The sequence below is a fragment of the Limanda limanda genome, chromosome 12, assembly GCF_963576545.1.
Source record: "Limanda limanda chromosome 12, fLimLim1.1, whole genome shotgun sequence".
Classification (NCBI taxonomy): Eukaryota; Metazoa; Chordata; class Actinopteri; order Pleuronectiformes; family Pleuronectidae; genus Limanda; species Limanda limanda.
In genome coordinates this window covers 2919297-2931184 of record NC_083647.1, presented here as the reverse complement: position 1 = coordinate 2931184, position 11888 = coordinate 2919297, and positions in this window count along the sequence as shown.

Genomic DNA, 11888 nt, shown 5'->3' with positions numbered 1-11888 from the left:
AAATATCCCTGATACGAATTCTGCTATCTAGTGCATTTGATGCATTAGCGATGTACTGGAGCCACAGTAGCACTGTACCAGCGATACACCCATTAAACCAATCACTAGTCAGTCTCAGCTGTCAATCATGACATTTTTAAAGCATGAAATGAATAATTATATCAAAAGTTACAGGGCAACGGAAGTTACAGGGAAAATTTGCACTTGAACATAAGTCACTGTCACAACAACTACATAAAATGAGATAAACCATCTTTGAATAAAAAAAAATAACGTGAATTTGTACTTTTAACTTTGGTCCTTCTCCCATCTATTAACAAGAAGGAGGCAGGATTTATGACCTATACTTCAGCCAGCCACCAGGTGATGATAGAGAACCTTTGGCTTCACTTTTGGGGAAAGGTCATGTCCTCCATCTTTTTATACAGTCTATAGTTTTTCCCAATCGTGGCCCGCCATAATACCTGCTGTCTGCTTTGATCATTTAACATAAAGCAAACAGCTGACTTTCATGCATGTTCCCCATGTGTCATGTGACATGGAAAATACGCTGCCGATGAAGTGTGCTTCTCCCTTAGCTGTCATTTTTACAAATTTGATAATATGTTTGTTGGTTCCTTCACTTATAATACGTAGCCAAGGTGGCGACTGGTGAGAGTCCATTGTTTCACTGTCAACCGTTTAACTGGCGTGCAATACATGTTGCCTGTACTGTGTGAATGCACTTCTGCACTCAAATAAGCAAGTGAAGTATGGAAGTGAGACAGAGCAGACAAGTATCGATGAAAGAGAGCGTGCTGACATCTGATTTGCAGTAGGTATATCGGCCTTTAAGGTGAGAGCAGTCAGCTCATAACTTAAAACTTTAAAAAACCTAACCTTTATTATGAAGTGTAAATATGTGTATTATTCGGGTCAAACAAATAATATAAATTAAATATCAAAATCCAATTAGGCCCGTGACCTGTTTTTTCATTCCCTATTTTTGCTCTGAGCAAAAGTCCAAACTACTAAAAACAAACCGTTGTTCAGTTTACACAAGCATACTCACCAAGCGCTTTATCTTGAATATATTACTAGCACCGATTTGGGCCAGCGTTTAACCTTGAGATTCTGCTCTGTGTTCACATGACTGCATTCTGCCATTTTTTTGCAGATTTGTCACTTGCACATTCTTGCTGCCAATCTCCTGTTCAACCACATCACAGTGGTCCCACTGGATTCATGTTTGATTTCTGTAGAGCAGTGGGGGGTAGGGTTGAGCCGAAAACTCAGATGAAATGAGTATCCGGTACGCAAAGTGTTTTACAGGCAGGAGTACCAATCCGTGTAAAATGTGTCAATATCCATACTCGTGATGAATGAACATCCTCATTGGATAGCTGTGTCCACATCATTCCTTGATAGGTCAGCCACATACAGAACTCTTCCCCTACACAGCCACACAACAAAATCATGCCATTGTCACAGACACTCTGTCCACAGGGATACTAACGTGTAACGTTGTTATCTATGACATTCTCAGCATCCACTGGCTGAGTCAGAGAACACCATACCCGGCATGTTGAGTAGGAAAACTTGCATTTTACATAATACATAAAACACTGCATGTGTTGTGTTCATTGATTCACTGAAGTTTATTTACTGAAGTTTATAAAATCACTCTTGTGATCAGAAACATTGATCTGAAGCTCAATTCAAAGGCTGTTCTGTAAATAGTTTTCTAATAAACAATAAACATAGCAACGTCTGATCAAACCATATCAGTTTCAGGCTTAAAATACCAACTTTGCTGAACTTTTGGACTGTGTACAGATGCACACACAGGCAGAAAAAAATGTAAGCTATAAATAATTGCACTATGTCACCTATGCCAGGAGCCGCCCCTGGCTCTGTGTGTGGCTGGCTTATCAAGGAATGATCTGGAAATAGCTATCCAATGAGGATTTTCATTCATCACGAGTATGGATATTGACACATTTTACTCGAATTGGTACTCGTAAAAGTACAGTACCATATACTCGTTTCATCCGAGTAATCGGCTCAACCCTAGTATTTACAAAAATTGTAAATGTGATGAGCAGACACAAACACACACACAACATTGATTATTGTTATAGTCCTACGTGAACATTTTTGAGAATGCTATAGGAAAGTAAGGTAAACCAGTGCAACCAATGTTTAAGGTGACATATAATGAAAATTCCACTTTTGTAGTGCTTCTACATGTTAATGTGGGTATCTAGCATGTCTACCGTCCCAAAAACTCTGGAAAAAAACAACTCCAGCGATTTGTTGTGGTTCCTCTATGTCGGAAACGATACGCTAGATGGCGTCGAATGGGATTACGACCCGAGCCGACATCATAGTTTCGCTACACGGCCCGGCTCCACCGGCCTGGTTAGCTCACGAGCTAACGCTAGCCGGTCAGCTCGCGGGCCGGCCCGCCGGTCAGCTCGCGAGCCGGTGGAGCTACGCCGTCTCTCCCCGGAGCCAGGCTTCGGCCCACCTGACTCTGGTTCAAAACGATATGGTTGCAAGATTGTATCTTCGTCTCCAGTAGCCATATTTCTACAGAGGTAATGGATAGCTAAAAATCTGGGCGCTTGTATCTCGTGAAGGAGGGAGGAGGGGTGAGGGCCCTCAAAACAGGTCAATCTGTGGAGGGATGCTTTAGACAGGGATAAAAGGGTGCTGTTTTAAATGATCCTTGTGATATTTTGACCAAAATATATTTCAGACATTTCATTAAGGCCCCAATGAACCATATCAACTGCGGTAAAATGGGCATAATATGTCACCTTTAAGGATTGAGTATCTGGAGCCCTGATACAAAAAGTTATGATATCAGTTAATTTTACTGTGCAGTTGTCAGATGGTGGGAATTATAAGTATGTCACACATTGAAGACCTTGAAACCTTGCAGGTAAAAATGGAAGAGTACAAGAGTCTTACACTAATTCAGTAAGATTACAGGTGTGCCTTGCGATTTTGGCTTGGCCTTGGATGTGCTGCTGCTGTAGAGAACACTTAAGTTCACATCACCGGACCAATATGGAAGATCAGAAAACGTGTAATAGCTATGTTGGTCCATTTGGAAAAACGTAGCCATCGTAAAATTTTGCCTCTCAAATTGTGAGAGGCCTACGTTTTTGTCTACCCATTGTTTTGCATTAGGCTGTGCCCACGTCATGTAACTCTAAAGTTTCCGTCTGTGAAAATGAAAACCTGGCAGACATTCCTTGTATTTTCAGATAAAAATGTTATTTTTTAATATTGTTTGTGCATTAAAATACATTTTGACACCATTTCTAGCGAGAAATATGCTCCACAATCTTCAGCCAGTTGATGCTTACGATCTATATTTTATTAGTTATCACGAATATTTTTCAGATCTCGCCAGAAAAATTGTAGTAATGAAACATTATCGTTGCTATGGTGGCTGCTGTGAACGCTGCCATCCCGAATCATCGTCCGTGCGTTGTGTCGTTCAGTGATCGTGAAAATTATTCACGTTATTTAAAATTAAAATTTTATGATAGATTACACCTAATTCGAAAGATTTAAGAATCCCCGCAACTACATTCATACCGAGGCGGGCCCGATTGCGCATGCGTGAGCGGACTTGTCTTGTTACTGTCGTAAATAAAGTTTGTTTTTAATTTTAAAACAAAGCTACGTCATAAACATGGAGCCTTGGAAGACCACAATGTTATCTTCCTTCTGTCAGGTAAGTACTTTGAATCTGATTTACGTCAATGCAGTGGCGTTTCCACCAGATGGCGCTGTTGTGCAGAAAGCTAAATACTGCATATCTGAACTTTGTGGCAAAAATATATTTTATCTTATTTTATATGCAAAGTAGCGTGAATGTGTGTGTGAATAAACTTGACTCACAAGCATTATAGTCTTGTGTGGAGTAATTTGATTCGTGTGTGTTTCTGTCTGTGTGCTCGCTGTGTGAAACGCTTTTCGCTTGCCGTACATCTCTGCTGTGGGCACAACGGGGCAAGGGTCAGACCTGTGCCATGGGAGCACCAATCAGCGTGAATCACACAGACCACACATAACATTGGGCCCAACCGGGAGAGTGGGGATTTTTCAGATGGGCCCTACGAGTCTCCGAAGCCTGTTTCCGGTTCGGCGTCACCTGAGCTAACAGTCTAACAGGCTACCTCTGTCAATGAACACTACCCGAGACTGTGGACAGGTTCACTCACATTGGATGAATAATACGTTTTGAAGTTCTGCTTGTTCTCCTGACAGAGAGGCTAAAGACGTGTGAGCTCCCGTTTCTGAGGTTAGTCAAGTTTAGTATTGTATTTATCTTTAAGTAGTGATTCAAAGGGCAGTGTACCTGGTGGTTAGCTTAGCTCGGCGGCTAGCCCGCAGTCATGCTACATGATCCAGTCCACCCAGCAGAGAGAAGCGTTAGTTTATGAGGATGAGGGTGTTTGGAGAATAAGCTATGCAATACTATTAATATGGAAGAACTCCATACAGTACATGCATTGTCTTGGTAGTGCACAGTTTAATCCAAAACCATATTCAAAATCAGTAGTTGAATATCCACAGAAAATAAAGATACACACTTTGTGTAACACTTCCTCTACAATAATGCCATATTTTATGTTTCCTATCATACACAGCTGTGCTGACCGTTTTCTGTCTCTTATGGCAAAGAAGAAAAATAAAACACTGGGTTCTTATCTATAGTGTGTCAAATCAGGAAGCAAAAGATAAACATTGTTCTAATAAGTGTTCATTTGAATATATAATATATAATGAATATAGAAATTAACTCTATTATCCATGACACTTAGCAATGACTGCCAACTCTAAACAGTTGAAGGTAAGTTTAGTTAAGGGAGAAAAACACAAAGTGTTGTGCAGATGAAGCTGGTGCATGTTGCCTCATGTTGATAATAATAAATTAATAAATTATGCAAGTTATTTGAGCTATGTGTCTGTCTAATCTTTTTACTTTGTTGCAATCATTTTACTTTAATGCTCGATTATAGGCAACATCTTTGTGTTGGGCTAAGCGCTAAAGCATGTGAAATGTATTTGAAATAGGATTTCTGCTCCCTGCTGGCACTCAAAATACAGCCCATGGTATATCTCACTGGTCTATATAGGTCTACTGCTTATAATAATCAGCTACCTCTATTTTTGTGACGGGGACATGACGTCATACAAAATTGAGGGTCGCTAAAACATAACACTTTTCCGTTGTGAAGCACAGGAAGTCCGCTTCTCTATTGGAAAAGTTTCAAAATAAAAGCATGTAATACAAAAACGGAAATTAAATTGTCTGACCTTAGAGCTAGCAAATATTTCACAATAAAATAACAGAAAGACACCTCAACAAGATTAACAATAATATAGATTGGGTTATTTGCACTTTGTGTTTTTTCTGTGGGGAGAGATTAGCCAATAGTGGCATGAAGCCAGCACATCTTCAGCGGCATCTCCAGACAAAACATGACAGTCATGTTGGTAAGCCATTTTAAAAAGGACACTTTCTGAATTCAGGTCGTCTCAAGACACGATGCAAAAAGCCTCCCCGAAGCAAACGGAAACAAGCTACCTGTCACTTATCAGGAAAAACTCCTGGAAGTGTCATCTGATCGTGGCCTCCAGATGAAGTGTGCCACATCCACACTCACACAGTTTTGTGTGTGTGAAGCAGGAGCACCCTCACCTGGGACAGAAAGCTTTGGAGCAGCTACTACCCTTTGCCTCCACATATTTATGTGAGGCCTCCTTCTCTGCAATGACTGTGATCAAAACAAGGGCAAAGAAACAGACTGTGCCTGGAGAAGAGTTTGATCACAGCAGTTGCCTCCCGCCACCAAGACTGACAAAGATCCTCAGTCAAGCACAAGTTTCTCATTAAAATGTAAATGCAACAGCACTCACTCAGTTCAATGCAACAATGTAATCTTCAGTGTTGACAGTTTGTAAATTTAAGATCAGTATTCTTTTCGATCCTTAAAGAAGATATTTTATATTTATTTTGAGCTAATCTTTTATTAAAAATTAAGTTTATGATTTATTTTTTGTGAAGAAGTGTTTATCTATAATTAAGTTCATGTATTCAGTTTAAGAACACATCTTTATTATGATTCCTACTTAATTAAAGTTTTAATTCATGAAAAATGTAGCACTTTAATGTAGTAAATATACTTCATTATACCCCACAACTGCATCTATATACATAAGTTCAACCTACACACAATATCCTATGAATGGTGTTTCTCATTTGTCTTCAAAGAGTGTAACACTGACAACCCTATCATACACTGTAAACTGTGAGATCTGTAGCTGCTTGTAGTCATGGCAACACAACGTTTACACACTATAGTCAGATGTAAAAGCCATGTTTAATAAAGTTATCAAATTAAAAATGTCCACTGTCATGTGGTAATTTTTACCATTATTCCTCCTTACATATTTTGTGTATGTATATATAAGTGTGTGTTTGTGTGTGTGTGTGTGTGTGTTGTACAAGCAGTTTGCGTGTACATTCCTGTTCTGGGAAAGTTGGGGTAAATGGGGCTGCAACTGCCTACATTGCAACTGCAGTCCATAGTCTTACCCCTAGAGGTCAGTAGAGTTAAATCTAATGCTGCAAAAGAAGAAGAAGAAGATACACTTTATTTATCCCACACACATTCACAAACATACTCATGCAATGGGGAAATTGGTCTCTGCATTTATCCCATCTGGTGTGATCTTTGGACAGACACACAGAGCAGAGGGCAGCCATGTACAGCGCCCGGGGAGAAGATGTTGGGGGAGTAAGGTGCTTTGCTCAGGGGCACTAGACAGGGTAGGGAGAATAGTCTTTTGATCTTTTGGACAGATCCAGGTTCGTCTTTATGTTGTTATTCTATCCAGGTAAGTTTTTGTTGAAACTCCGTGGAGTCGAACCGTGGAGTCAAACCAGCATCGAACCATAGACCTTTTTCTGCCAGTAGTCCAAGTTTCTGCCACTAGTCCACCGCCTCTCCAAGGCTCCAAAGATTGATTGTTTCCTAAACCATTGAACTTAATCAGTGTCAATTACTGGGATGAATGTGAGTCTAATTCTTCAGACATTATTTAGAAACAATTTAAACACCTGTGGTTATTTGTTGCCCCTTTGCAAACCTGTTAGTGACAAAACAAAGGATTTGTTTATAAAGCGCAAATAACAGTTTTAAGGAAGAGGGTCAGACTCTTCTACAGGATGCTTTGTTGGAGATAAAAAGTCTAATACTGGACCAGATGCTAAGTTTAGACTTCTTTTTCAACACATATACTATGGGGTGCCGTTTGTCAAGCAGCTCACGCTGAAAATAACAGCAACATTTTGTCACATTTAGCTTCAAACCATGTTTAAAAAACTGGTGTGAATTTTTGAGAATCACTTTTTTGCACATTTACAACAATATTTGTCAACTTAGAGATATTTTAAATATTTAAATCCATATGTTAAATGTTACACTTAAATGTTAAATGTTAAATCTAAATGCTAAATCTAAATCTAAATGTTAAATTTAAATCTAAATGTTAAATTGAAATCTAAATGTTAAATCTAAATTTAAATGTTAAATTTAAATTTAAATATAAATGTTAAATCTAAATGTTAAATTTAAATCTAATTGTTCAATTTAAATCTAAATGTTAAATCTGAATCTAAATATAAATGTTAAATCTAAATGTTAAATCTAAATATAAATGTTAAATCTAAATTTAAATCTAAATGTTTAATCTAAATGTTAAATTTAAATCTAAATGTTATATTTAAATCTAAATGTTAAATCTAAATATAAATATAAATGTTAAATCTAAATGTTTCAGGTGAAACTAAATATTTAGCTAATATGCAAATTCAAATGCCGGTTACAGGAAGTAGTAACAAAATAAAAGCTCGAGGAAGTCAGAGTGTGTTTATTACGGAGCCCCCCAGGGGACACGGGGGGAATGAGGACAGCAAAATGACTTTTGTGAGATCCCGAGAATGTTTAGGACAATGTACATCCGGGTATCTCATAATAATGACATATTAAGTCATTATTATGAGATACGGGTTGTGGGCAGGGCGCCACAGAGCAGGGAAGCAGAGGCTGAGCGGCTGCGGGGACAGTCGCCATACTCGCGGAAGTGGGCGACTGTGCATCGATACAGAGACATAACAGGATCGATCCATGTTTTCTGCTCCGTTCATTGTCTTAGCGAAGTCCTGTGTGTGTCTGTGTCTGCTTCCGCCTCACTTCCCTCTGTTCCCCGCTCACTTTACACTTTAACAATAAACACCAGCGCTGATCACAAGTTATTAGGACACCTGCAGGACTGATGTTATGATCTCATACTATCTCATAATAATGAGATACTGACTGCAGGGTCTGTCATGGGAGACTGTGTGTGTGTGTGGGGGGGGGCTGTGTGCGTGTGTGTGTGTGTGTGTTGGGGGGGTGTATGCTTGTCTCTGTTCCTCTTCACTAAAACTGATAATCACATGTATTTTTTAGTTATTATCCGATGATGACCGATCATGACTTCGGATCGCTCCGTCACTTTAACGCTGTCAGTCCTGACTGTGCGCGTCACGTTCTGCACGGTGTTTAAACATGTGTTTCATGAGCTCAAACAAACACAAAGTAAACATCAGTCCTGTACGTGTCCTAATAACTTGTGATCAGCGCTGGTGTTTATTGTTAAAGTGTAAAGCGAGCGCGGGACAGAGGGAAGTGAGCGTCTGTTCTGATGCTGGAGCAGCGCTGGTTATAATTATTCAGCGGCAGCACATCGCTAAGACAATGAACGGAGCAGAAAACATGGATCGATCCTGTTATGTCTCTGTATCGATGCACAGTCGCCCACTTCCGCGAGTAGGATGGCTGTCCCCGCAGCCGCTCAGCCTCGACTTCCCTGCTCTGTGGCGCCCTGCCCACAACCCGTATCTCATAATAATGACTTAATATGTCATTATTATGAGATACCCGGATGTACATTGTCCTAAACTTTCTCGGGATCTCGCAAAAGTCATTTTGCTGTCCTCATTTCCCCCCGTGTCCCCTGGGGGGCTCCGTTATAAACACACTCTGACTTCCTCGAGCTTTTATTTTGTTACTACTTCCTGTAACCGGCATTTGAATTTGCATATTAGCTAAATATTTAGTTTCACCCGAAAGATTTAGATTTAACATTTAGATTTATATTTAGATTTAACATTTAGATTTAAATTTAACATTTACATTTAAATTTAACATTTAGATTAAACATTTATATTTAAATTTAGATTTAACATTTATATTTAGATTTAACATTTAGATTTAACATTTATATTTAGATTCAGATTTAACATTTAGATTTAAATTTAACAATTAGATTTAAATTTAACATTTATATTTAACATTTATTTTTAAATTTAAATTTAACATTTATATTTATATTTAACATTTAGATTTAAATTTAACATTTAGATTTAAATTTAACATTTAGATTTAGATTTAGCATTTAGATTTAACATTTAACATTTAAGTGTTACATTTAACATTTGGATTTAAATATTTAAAATATCTCCAAGTTGACAAATATTGTTGTAAATGTGCAAAAAAGTGACTCTCAAAAATTCACACCAGTTTTTTAAACATGGTTTGAAGCTAAATGTGACAAAATGTTGCTGTTATTTTCAGCGTGAGCTGCTTGACAAACGGCACCCCATAGTATACTTTGCCATTACTGGAGTCTCAATAGTTGGTCAAAAGAATTCACTGGAGATGGTCAGAGTTCAATGCAGTAGTGTTTATTCTTTTACAAGTTGTAAACCCGAGCTGGCTCCAGAACCCAACTGAAGACTGAGCTTCAAACCCTCTGCTTATATGCTCATCCTCGTCTCCTGATTATTTCAAAACTTCTGATTCGACCCGAACCTAAAGGTGTCATACTTTCCCAAGTGGACTTTGTCTCCCCCTACAGTTACGTCAGGGGTCGATTCTAATGGTGTATTAAAGTTGTGGTTGTTGGTCTAACTTTGACACCATTATAAATCTTGGAGTTTTGGAGGCCTCTGTTTCAGGCCTTACTCGATTAAGACGATCCTGTCTCCAGACTCCATTAGATTCGGGTGATGTCTATCTGCATTTTTTTTGAATGATTACATTTGTACCTATATTTTGTACTTAATATAGGTTAAAAAAACAATTATTCCAGTAAGGGCACATACATGATTACATTTCTTTATGCTGGATATATGGTGCTGTCTGGTGAAAGCGTACAGTTGCAACCAGAAATCTGTATGTGCTTGAGCTGTGCTGTCGGTCTTTGTCATTCCCTTAGTTTAAGACATAATCAGCTGTAACATTATTAACCTCCCTAGCAACTAATTACATTTACCTTCCGATGGAGACTCTCCCTGTGCCTGTTGTTAATTAGACATTTTTTCCAGGCAGCATAAAGTTCCTGATGCTCTTTATACACAGACGCACAGTTTAAGCATATAAGCACACAAAGGCTAGTTTTTCTACAACAGCATTCATTGGAATGGTTTAACTGCATACAGTGATAGTGTTGTGTATACGTGCAGACATGAAACATTAGCGCATGCAATAAAAGCTAAAGTCAAATTTTTAAAGCTCAGTTTTTTTTTTCTTGTCCGAACCTTTTTCCTCCTTGTGGAAAACGTTCCCATCAGCCTGTTCTTTCCACTTCAAAGTGACGCCACTCAGTCCGTTCTCCTTCAATCTTTTCTGGAGCTGAAAAACAGAAATGGAGACTATTTGAAATACTTTTAACAAATTCTGTTGCTCTCTAAGACAAAGAGTTAAGTGTTTTTAGTCAATTTAATTCTATTTATATACCATTTATATCATAATATATATCATCTCAAGGTACTTTACATAGAAAGTCAAGACTTTAACATGTATAGAGAAATCCAACAGTTCCCACAACGAGCAGCACTTTGGAGACTGTGGAGAGAAAAACTCCCTCATCAACTGGAAGAAACCTCTAGAACCAGACTCAATGTTTGTTGACGTCAAACTCTGTAATACATCTGTCAGGGTCCATGAATGAGTAAATGTTTCAGGTTGGAGTTTGGAGACTTGCCTGTTTCAGAATCTGTTCTTTCACAGCAAGGCTATTCAGGTTCACAGAAGAGTTCTGTAGCTCCACCCTCACCTTCACCAACGTCTTCACTGCTGCTTAGACAAAGAACGAGGCGAGAAACAAAACACACATTAAATGTGGTGTATAATTTTGTGAAACCTACAGTTATTCCTGTGTATATTTAAAACACACAGTGAGGAACCTCTGGTCTCTGGGCTGCATGTTGCCCACAAGGCAGTGGTCAGGCGTGTCAGAAAACTAGCAAATAAAAAATAAGCAACACAACAATACAAAAAAGATTCTCACTTGGGACGCTGTAGCAGACAAATGGTTTTCTTTCTTTACAGGAAAATAACCTCCATTTTCCTCTGGTCACCAAATCTGCAACACCACAAACGACTTTCATCGAGCCAAGTGGGTTGTAACCCCAATACCAGGAGCTGAATGAGTAGTTACTCCCGTCGGACCAGTAAATCTGAGGATCTCTGTGCAAACCCATCCATACCCTGGTAGGATGTATTGTCAAGTTATTTATCATGGTGTTTTCAGCGTCGTTCCTCACAGTGGCCAGATCTGTGTAGTGTTCTCTGCAGTGCCTCTGAGCCTCAGTCCAAGTCTTTGATGTATTCACTAGCACAAAGTTAGAATCCTCTAATGGTCCTGCAGTTAAGTTTGAGAACAAAAGAGGGATTGTTGAGATCACACAATGGTTTTCAAAATCATATCTTATACATAATGTTGTATAGTAAAGATCAATAAATAGTACATCATTACCTCTGTAGCAGACAAAT